This window comes from Anthonomus grandis, chromosome 8, assembly GCF_022605725.1.
Source record: "Anthonomus grandis grandis chromosome 8, icAntGran1.3, whole genome shotgun sequence".
Lineage (NCBI taxonomy): Eukaryota > Metazoa > Arthropoda > Insecta > Coleoptera > Curculionidae > Anthonomus > Anthonomus grandis.
The window spans coordinates 25980651-25991830 of record NC_065553.1 but is presented as its reverse complement, the minus strand read 5'-3'; the positions used below and the strand labels follow the sequence as shown (position 1 = coordinate 25991830).

The 11180-nt window shown below is 33.0% G+C and overlaps 1 protein-coding gene and 1 long non-coding RNA gene across 3 annotated transcripts in view; both read left to right on the top strand.

Moving 5' to 3' along the window:
- Positions 1-904: 904 nt before the first annotated feature.
- On the top strand, positions 905-1628 carry LOC126739446 (uncharacterized). Its single transcript, XR_007661627.1, has 2 exons — positions 905-1025; positions 1140-1628. It is a non-coding gene; the product is annotated as an uncharacterized LOC126739446 (long non-coding RNA).
- Positions 1629-1802: 174 nt separating this feature from the next.
- Positions 1803-11180, top strand: part of LOC126739396 (bone morphogenetic protein 1-like) — an 85409-nt gene continuing 76031 nt past the window's right edge. Inside the window, exon 1 of one of the 2 annotated variants that reach the window (XM_050445062.1) lies at positions 1803-1989. The gene's annotated coding sequence lies outside the window, so the exon portion shown is untranslated. The remainder of the gene's footprint in view (positions 1990-11180) is intronic. The other variant, XM_050445063.1, reaches the window with a different exon arrangement.

Genomic DNA, 11180 nt, shown 5'->3' with positions numbered 1-11180 from the left:
AATCATCTTCTGAATCTGAAGAGCTATCAGCTTCATTTGGTGCTACAATTGGGATCTTTTCGTGAATTTCACACTCATCTTCTTCATCCTCGGACTCTAAATCCGACCCAACTTCATCTAGAAGTTGGAATAATGCCTTCTTGTCATCCCTTAGATGGTCCAAATCAATAATTTCCTTACTTCTTCCTGTAACAAAGAATTAATTGTATCCAACTTAATTAAAACCAAACCACGTTAACTCCCGTGGCTCACAATTGTGATATACATAACAAAACCATTCTTGGAATCAACAATTTTAAAGATGTTTTCAATCTCTAAAAACAATACACTTAATTGAAGTTTATTATACCTATTTAATATTAAGCACTTCTTTTTTCCCCTAAATTCTATAAATAAATAATAACTTACCTGCACGAGCCATATAAACGATTTGCGCGTGCACACCTATAAAATGCACTATTCACAATCAGTTCTCCACCCAGATTAAACATTTTTGATCCTTATGACACTTGTAAATAAGGAAGTCACAATTGTGACATTGGGTAGTGTAAGGGATACGGTAGGCGTGATTTTACTAAGGTGTTCTGCTGTGCAAAATTGTTCTGCTTGAAGTATTAGAGAATAGTTCTTTTGATCTTATAATGAAGCCTAAGGTCTTTAAAGAAAATCTTCTGATGGTATCTATATGAGTATTATAAAGGTAAGCTCTTTATCAACAGATCACGAACAGAACGAGTGACAATTTGCAAGTGTGGTATGTAACCAATCTCATCTTTGAGCAAAGAAATTGACATCTACTACATAATTCTGCAGGTTAAGTGGGAATCTGTTAAGTTTACACCATTTATAAACACTAACAAGATCTGCTTGCAGCTGCATGCCCTCTTGAAGATTCTTAACAAAACGAAATACCTTCATGTCATCGGCAAGCCATAGAAACTTACTGACAATACTCGTGAAAATGTCAGTGATAAAAATCAAAATGGAGCTAGATTTCTTCCTTGGAGGGTACAACTTGAGGCAATGTAAGTAAATGATCTGAACCCATTGAACTCTACAAATTGCGGTCTCTCTAATAAGTAGGAAATGAAAAACTCTGTTTTGAAAAGATTGAAAGCCCATTTTATAATTTTTTTTAGAAATAATATCATGGTCCAACCGATCAAAGGCCTTCTGTAGCAAAATCTGTGTAGATTACATCAAGTTGACATTTGCCGTCCCTAGCCTCAGCAGAAAGGTTAAATTAGCGACTCTTGTACCCTAACCTGAAAAAAGCTGATTACAGCTTGCTATTAAACAGATTGCTATAATAGTGCAGGTCCCAAGGGCCTTAGAAAAATTAATCAAAATAAAGATTGGGCGATAGTTTTCCACCATAATTCTTTCTTCTGACTTAAAAACTGGGAAAATATTTGCTTGTTTCCAGACGTTAGAAAAAGTGCTTCGGCATAGTGACAAATTAAAAGCAAAAACACAATAACATAGAAGAAATAAAGGAATACTGTGAAGCCCTTCAGTCAGCTTATTTTTTAGTTTTTTAAAATAAGATAATATATTCACATGATTTAAATATTTTGAGAAGCAGTAATAATGTACACCCTGTATATTAAATAAATACTTAAATCTGCGATGGCTTACCTTGATTGATTGACCACCCTGTAGGTCATAAAGATGATCTACATATGTCCGTTTTCGTCATAAGGTTGAAGGTTCTAAAGGTTATCGTGAGACAATACAGGAATTTTAAATTTCTAATAAATTTATCATTTGAATATTTCTTTATAGTAGACTTACTATTCTAGACAGTATGGTGCCTATAGTGCAAGCGGATCGTACATTATTCGCTCAACTATGTAGGCTTATATTATAAATAAATATTGTAGGTTTGTTTATTTACATATAATGAAGAAATGTCTTATTAGTATTAAAATAAAAACAATGAAAAGTGACAAAGCAAGATGTCTGATGTGGAAAAAAATTATATTAAAGGTAAGCTATATGGGTTAGACCTTAATTAATTAAGTATAATTGCCTTAACTAATGTGGGTACTATTTAAAGTCACCATAAATACAATAATGTTCCCTGTATAAATTGAACAGAAAAGCCGATCCAACAGATGTTTTGCCATTTCCGACCTCTGACCTCGGGCTATCTTAATGCTCTCAATTAGAAATATTAATACTGAACCTTATATTTTATCTCAAATATTCCACGCGGTATTGTTTTTATTTTATGAAATTTTCTATACTATAAAACAATATTACCTTGAGCTAAATAACCTAACCTTCATATTTCAACATTTGGGCGTGCCTTATTATAGCACCGTTTAACGTAAAAATGACAGTTGGAAATGTCAAAATGGCCGACGATGGGCGCCATCTATTCATTTTTTGCTAAACGGTTATAGAAAATTTTAAAGTTTATATTATTAAATTTATTTTTTGTTCAAAATAATGATAAAAGTGCAACAATTTCATCAGCGTGGCTTATAGCTGAACATAATTTATTGACGTAAAAATGTAAGTTTAAAATGTGAAAATGGCCAACAGTGGGCGACCATTTTAAATAAACATTAAATGGCGGTGTACTAAAAGTCGTATACGTAATGTTTATTTAATACGCCGCCATTTTGTTTCGCAACATTCTCGGAATTTAAAAAAGAAAAACGTTTATTCTCAATTTCTTAGCAATTAGTAAGTGATTTTAATGTTTTTAACTTATAAATGGGGTCACGCTAATTTTTCCACCCCGTCATAGCCGAGCGAAGTGATTTCGATTAAGCATTTTCTATTTTCTGCAACAAAATTATAAACAAACAATTAATAATGCTTCTTTTATCGACATAAAAGTTTTTCCTATTTAAATTAATCTTTGTGTTTCAAATGAAAACAATCTAAGTAATTGGAAATTTATTATTATTTTGCAATTATTAAAATCTCATGATATGCGGCCAGTATATACGGGAGCCATTCTTGTGACGTGACTTTATATATGACAAGTATTTATCATACACTCAAAGGGAGAATATCCATACAGGTATTGAAATACTAAGCACTAAAAAACAAAAACCAAATACATTCATAACTACTCGTTTACATAGAATAAAAGAGAGATAAAAACAAATAGTAAAATTGTTCAAATACACTTTTATAAAATTATAGTCTCTCATTAAAAAATTCAATAATAGGCCTTAGTCAATAACCTGCTTAGTCTAAAGTCTATAGTCTACCAATCTCCAAGCATTTGACTTTCAGAGGAAGAACATTTTTATTCCCTCATATATGATTGAATTCTTGGTCGAAAAAGTTGTGGGGATGAGAAATCCCAAATTATCATTGCTAAATTGTGTTACCCATTCTATATTATTACCAATTCATCCTTTATACTTTTTGTAGACTATATTGACATTCCAGTAACATTAAAATTCTTTTTACAAATAAAGAGAGGCCTGCAGTGCTCTCTAGCACTAGCCCCACATAAATATCTTACAGGTCGTTTTTAAGCAGGCTGCACACCTACGATACAAATGTTGCGCCACAAATGCTTTTCCACAAATGTATCGGCCAGTATTTAACGCGCGCGTGGTATTTAATTTGGATCCACACACCTAAGATGCATTTGCTACCAAACGGCATTTGAAGCCACACCGCATTTGTGTTTACTCCCCGGATAATTAACCTGTCCGATATTTGTTGCGGCGTGTCGTGTCACGTTTTGAAATAAAAATGAAGGACAATATTACACAAACCATTTTATTTATTCAGGAAGTAGAGAAATCTTATATGACCACACTTTGCAGGTAACATTCTATAGTAAGCTTGAAATTCATCATCATGATTTAATAATTGCTTTAATACTTCAAAATTTCCATTTTTGGAACAACCATTATTATAGAGATGAACCCAATAACGACGTTTCCTTCGGTTTTGACTTAATGATTGCCACATAATAAAATCATCGTCATCAGAAGACGACGATATGGCTACAAATGCGGAACAGAACTAAGCCCTGATGTACCTGCTTGTACCGCATTTGTGGCAAATGTACAAAATGTTGGACGAAATTATGTCGAAAGACAAACGTGGCGCCACATTTGTAACTTAGGCTGGCTTTAGAGGACAAAAAATGATTGCATTCATTGGTTGCTGGCAGATCTCCAAAAATTGTACTCCATACCTTAACTGGGACTTAATTAACGCAAAATATACTTGTTTGGAAATATCATGCCCCAGATTTAATCTTAATGGATCTGTGAAGTCTGTAACGATTATCAAACTTTAAACTAGTATCAATGAACAGTTCCAAAATATATATAGATCTCTTGGCTACTTATTGGGTCGTTGATTAAGGCTGCATTTGTAACTAAATATTTAAAATTCAAGATATCCTTATTTCCAATATTAAATATTAACCTATTGCTATTGCACCATTCCAATATTGGTTTAAAATTATGATTGTGATTGATAATAGTATTCGTTAATATGTTGATAACCGTTCCCAACCATAAGACTGAACCATCATCAACAAACAAAGTGAATGGTCCAGTAATATTAATAGAAGCTAGATTATTTATATATACACTACCGCTCAAAAGTATTTGACCACATATGCAAATTTATGCAGGTTCCATTCGAATAAAAGTCCGCCCGTATATACCACCTCCTTTTCGGTGTTTCAAATGCCAAAAATTCGGGCATCATTCATCAATCTGTCACGAAAAAGACATATGTCCATCGTGCGGACTGAAACACATACATACCAGGAATGCTCCTCTCTACCAATTTGTGTAAATTGTAACGATAATCATTCACCACGTTATAAAGGATGCCCACTCTATAAAAAAGAATTTCAAATCCAAAAAATTAAAACTATTGAAAAAATACCATATAATTTAGCAAAACGCATTTACCAAACACAAAACCCAGAGAATTCATCAACGTTTGCAAATGTAACAAAAAACGATAACCAACAAAAAATTAAAAACCAACAACCCCCTAAAAAAAAACATCTTCCCCAAACCACCAATTTTCTTTCCTCCCTCCACCTCTTCCACCCCCATCCACCTCCCGTCCCTCCATCATAAAATACCCACCTCCCAGAAATCAAGAAACGGAACTTTTGGAAAATCACAATCCCAGAAACCGATCCACATCTAGAGAAAAAAATAACTCTGCTAAAGAAAAGCAAAACACCTAAATCATAACATATTCAACCCTCTTATAATTCAATGGAATATACTTGGACTTCTAAATAGTACTGAAGATTTAAAATTACTTATCTCTAGACACAAACCACATATAATACTATTACAAGAAACAAATCTAAAAACTCAAACAAATTCAAAATAAAAAATTACAACATAGTAAACAAAGACCGGATAAACGCCAACAGAGCATCAGGTGGTGTGGCTATCCTAATCAACAATAAAATACAATATAGGGAAATACTACATAAACACAGATATTGAAGCAGTAGCAATTACACTTATACCGCAAAATACTACGATATGCTCTATATATATTCCAACATCTTATGGAACTAACATAAATTCATTAAATAATCTTATTCAAGAACTTCCAAATCCTTTTATTATAGGAGGCGATTTTAACTCATACAATTAACACAGCTTTAACTACTCAATATCAATGGGAAATAAATGAAGATACTTATAGCAGTGACCACTACCCAATTATAATAAGACCTCTACATTGGAATCCTACAAATGTAAATAAAAAAGTCTACAACTTATCTAAAGCTGACCGGAAAAACTATAAAAGATCATGACATGATAAATGTGACGCAGATCCCAAAAGCCAAAACTTTCAAATTTTTTTTAAAACTTCTAGCAATAAATTTTCGACAATAAAATGACCTGGAAAGACCATTTTAAACACTTCAACATTAAATGCACTGCTGATATAAACCTACGAAAGACCCTCCTAAAAATATACACTACAATTCTTAATTGCTACAGACTCTCTCAGCTCATTACATACTCTTAAAAGGTATAGTGGTAAACACCCATCATTCATAAATATTCAAAATGAAATAATCAAATGCAATAGAAATGGTAAAAATATTAGTTTTATCTGGATTCCGTGACTGGGAATAGGATAGGTAGAATAGGTATAGACGGGAATGAAACAGCTGATAACATCGCAAAAAATCCAACTAGTATTTGCTCTAGACTATCAAATACCTTTTACTACAGAGATCTATTTCTGCAAATAAATAACAAAATACAAAATTTAACTCAACTCAAACTAGATTTAGACGAAACCGACAATAATTCTTGAGATAATCAAAATACAACCTTCACCTTATCTAGATCTAAATTTAAATAGAAAAGACCAATCAATTCTTTTTATAATTCTGATAGGCCACACTAAAACCACTCATGAATATGTCTTAAAGAAGGAAAATCAACCAATATGCCCCTTTTGCAACGATTATAATCTCATCATAAAACATATTTTTGCACATTGCAATAGACTGCATGCATTTAAAATAAAACACAATTTACCAATCACCACTAACCTAAAACATATACTTGAACCAAACAAAGAAAATATAAAGAATATACATAATAGAATTCTTAAAGGAAGTACGAGGGTGAATCAAATATGAACCGGACTTTGGTTTTAGTAATTTTATTGGTACAGTAAATAAAAGTTTGAACACATGTTATTTTTCTACATAATCTCCTCTCTTATTTACGCATTTTTCCCACCGGATCGGAAGTTTTTTAATTCCTTCATCAAAGAATGAAGCTGGTCGTGTCAGTAACCAATTGCGCACAAACGTTTCCACACCTTCGTCGTCGTCAAAGTGATAACCTCCCAATTCTTCTTTTAGTGGCCCAAACATGTGGTAGTCACATGGTGACAAATCGGGACTGTAAGGCGGGTGTTCAAATCGTGCCAAAAGCCTTTCACACACGGCAAGACAATGGTAAATGGCCTCAGATACTGATGCGCCTTTACAAACTTAAATTCTCTCTGTCTCTCTCTCTCTTTTTATGTACAGGATGGATCATTTGATACTTTAAAACATGTGGAGAATGGGTTTTAGGATGCCTTTTCCATTTCAGATACTCTTAAGATTGCAGAACTTGTAGGATGCTAATTACGTTATTTTAAATGATCACACTATATATTATTACATATTTAAATTCAAGATAATATTCCTACAAAATTGATGTGTAGTTTAGATGAATAGTTTTCCAGATGTTGTCACTTAAAAGTAGTAATTTTTATTGATTTGTGTCTATGTAACAAAAAAAAATAGGTTTCACTTCTCCGTCTTAACGTGTCAAAAGCTATCTACCGACGTGGATTTCAAGTAGGTAATTTTAAGTTTTTTGATATTTTTGACATTTAAGAGATGACAGACGATGTTTTAAATATTGTATTACTAAAAATAGTGTAAATTATTTGCTAGGTACTTTAAGAGCATTTCGACCCAATTTAAATAAAGGCCACCCATTTCTATACTCTGGTACAGCTGAAGTTAGTGGTCAGTACTCCGTGAGCTAGTACCGGAATATTTTAAATATAGAAATAGTTAAAAAATGCGCCTCAAATCTTATTTTTTCTTTTCTTAGAATATTAAATCAATGGTTTGAGTTGGGTTCATTTCCATCGATCTGGAAAAAAGCTATCGTCATACCCATTTTGAAATCCGCTTTGGCTTTTTTCCCGGCAGAACCATTCATACAAATCTAATTTCTTATTTACTATACATTCTGGATACCATAGACAATAAAGTGTAGGTAGATTCTATTTACAATAACTTCATTAAAGGTTGATCTTTTTTTATTGTAATAAGGCTTATAATAATAAGGCTTTTATTTCCAACAGTCACCCACTTAGAGGAAATACAGACAGAATTGTGTACAACAGGTTTAAGGTTTAAAATTAAATGATACAATATAATATTAAACTAAGGGAAAAGTTATGGAAGAGGCCTATAGGCTAATAAAAATTTTCGAAAACATACATTTACTTAAAGCATTACCTACCTACAAAATCTCTAAGAGAAATTCAAGATTTAAGATTATTAATTAAAAAATCCTACTAAGAAAGACATTGAAGCAACAAAGAGGTCCAAATTGTGGTTACAGAGTATTAAATAAGTTACACATACAATAAATCAGCGACCTTCTAAAAATGTTATTTATTGCTCTATTACACTGAAATGTTCGAGAGTTTCTAGAGTTTAATCTGGGAACAACAAAGTAAATTTGATTTAACAATGAGCTACAGTCGATTTTATAATTAACTAACGGCTAAGGCTTTCATGTTAAAACGTGCAAGCATTATATCTTGACATGTTCCTCTTGCTGGATAAACACCATCGGTCTTGTACATTAAATATTTTAAGAATCTACGCTGAATTGACTCACTTTTATCAATCTCCACCTGATATACTGGATGCCATATAATTGAAGCGTACTCAAGGTTGGAGCGAACAAATGAGCAATATAAGAACTGCACCACCCTAACTTCATCAATATTGCGACAATTTCTAATTAAAAAACCCAGAGACCTGGATGCTGCTATAACTATATTATGAATATGATTTTTAAAGTTGAAATTTGGGTCAAAAGTAACACCCAAATCTTTAATTTCAAGACACCTAGTCAAAGGAAAATCTTGTATTTCATAATTATGCTGAATAATTTTTTTGTTTCTACAAAGAGTTACCTGAAAACACTTTGACACATTAAGAAAAAAGTCTGTTATTCCGACACCAGTCATCTATATTATTTAGTTCAGATTGAAGCAGTTGGCAATCAGATATGGTTTCTATTTTTCTATAAATTTTTAAATCGTCTGCAAAAAGCAGGTAAAGACATAAAATAGTCAATGCAAGGTCATTGATAAACAACAAAAAAAGAAGCGGTACCAAATTTGCACCCTGTGGGACACCAGATCTTACGATGTATTGATTGGAGCAAAAACCGTCGATTTCGACAAACTGCATTCGGTCTAGAAGGTACGAAGAAAATAATTTTAATACATTTTCAGAGCAACCCAGATAATAAAGTTTTATCAATGAAATAGTGATATCTACTTGATCGAAAGCCTTCTGAAAATCCATGTACAGAACATCCACTTGACTTCTGTTGTTTAGGGTTTGACATAATTATGTATTCAGAGAGACAACACAAATTAGTGATACATGATCTTGGTTCCATAAAACCATGTTGATCGGGCGATATTAGTGTACTTACATGTGCGTGTAATTGTTTGTGTATACAAATTTCAAAAAGCTTAGAAAAATTGCATAGAATTGATATCGGTCTATAGTTTCTAAGTTCTGACTTGTCGCCCTTTTTAAAAACTGGAATAACTCGCGCGATCTTCCAACAAGACGGAAACGAACCTGTTTGAATGGATAAGTTAAAAATGTGAGCTAATGGTTTCGCTAAAGGTGTAACGCAGTCTCTAACTAAAAAGCTTGGAATAGAATCTGTACCACATGTTAATCTGTTTTTGAGTTTTTTGGATGCTTCGATTATATCGGTCTCTTGAACAGGATTAATTAAGACTGTGTTTTGATTATGCAGTAAAGTATGAGTAACAAAGTTGCTTGCATCTGAATCAATGAAAATACTCTGGAAGAAATTAGAAAAAGCCTCGACTATTGACTTGGGATCCGAGAATTCATTAGTGCCATCTTTCACCACACCTGGCATTCTGGAGTCGCCCTTCTTCATCTGTATGTATGTCCAAAACTGAGAAGTGTCAGCGTGGATATTATTTTGTAATTGACGTTAATAATTTAGAAATGTACTATCAAGTAGTGCTTTAAGAGTTAGTCTAGCATTTCGAAATATTTCATAGTAATTGTTAGTTTTGTGTTTTTTATATTTTTTGTAAGCTAATTCTTTATTTTCAATTAAGCGAATGATCTCAGAAGTGTACCAAGGGGGATATCTTCGTTTCCGATTTATTTTTAATGGTACAGTGGTTTTAAAAACATTATTAATTAAGTTTTACAAAATGTCACAGGCTTTGTTAACGTCTGTGCATTCAAACAATTGATTCCAATCGATATTCAAGATTAATTCATATAGAAGAGGAAAATTGGCCTTACGAAAGTTAAATGCCTTAGGAGCAGTTTTGCACAACCCAAAAGGAGACGATTTTTCCATAATTAAATTGTCAATATTGATAAGTAAGGGGGGGAATGATCGACTCTTGATAGGGGTCTGCTTGTTTCAGAGATTTCGCAATCGATATTTGAAATTACCAAGTCTAATGTGGGCCCCATAACATTTTTTACAATGTTTAATTGTTTTAGGCCCAGAATATTAAAAAAAGAGTCAATTAGTACAGCCTTGGTGTCAAATTCATTTATACCATGTAGAGGAACATATAGAGAGAACACAGTTCCGATTTAGTTGCTAGCAACACACCCCCGCCCCTTCCGACGCCATGAGATTCACAGTCGCGGTCAGCACGACAGACATCATAGTTAGAGGGAAACAATTCAGAGTCAGATATATCAGCCTTTAACCACGTTTCTGTAAGTCCCATAACGTCACAAAAACCTGTGGAAACTGAATTAAAAATTTCGTCACATTTAGTGTTACAACCTCTAGAGTTTTGGTAGTAAAGTACAAGACTTTTTGAAACATTTAAGCTGGAAGGGGGTGACTTTACTAGTTTAAAAAAAATTATTTTAGGAATGCCCTGTATATATTTAATCACAAGATTACGCTCACCATTATCTTCTCTTATTCTAAGTTGTGATTTAACTTCTTTGTAATAACTTATTTGCTTAGGGGTTTTATCGTAAGAGATAGACACGTTTTTGTAATCCTGCGATTCTTGGACCTTTTTGGAATTTTTTATAAGTTTATGTACGATATCTTCGTTTGAAAATGTCAGTCTGATAGGACGAGGTTTGTTGCTACCTGGAGTGTATTTACCCAGGCGATGGGATTGAACATTATCCATCTGAAACTCCAGAACGATCGACTTAACTATTCCCTTGACATCCTTCATCTCTTGACTTATTCCTTGACCCCTTTACTTGTGGAAAAATTGTCTGATTTCGGTATTGTGGATCGGTCCTGGCTTTGCTTAACTCCTATTTACCTGAAGGTTTCGTTGAGTGGATCACAATCAATTGTTTATTTCAACTTTCGGAGTACCTCAAGGAAGCAATA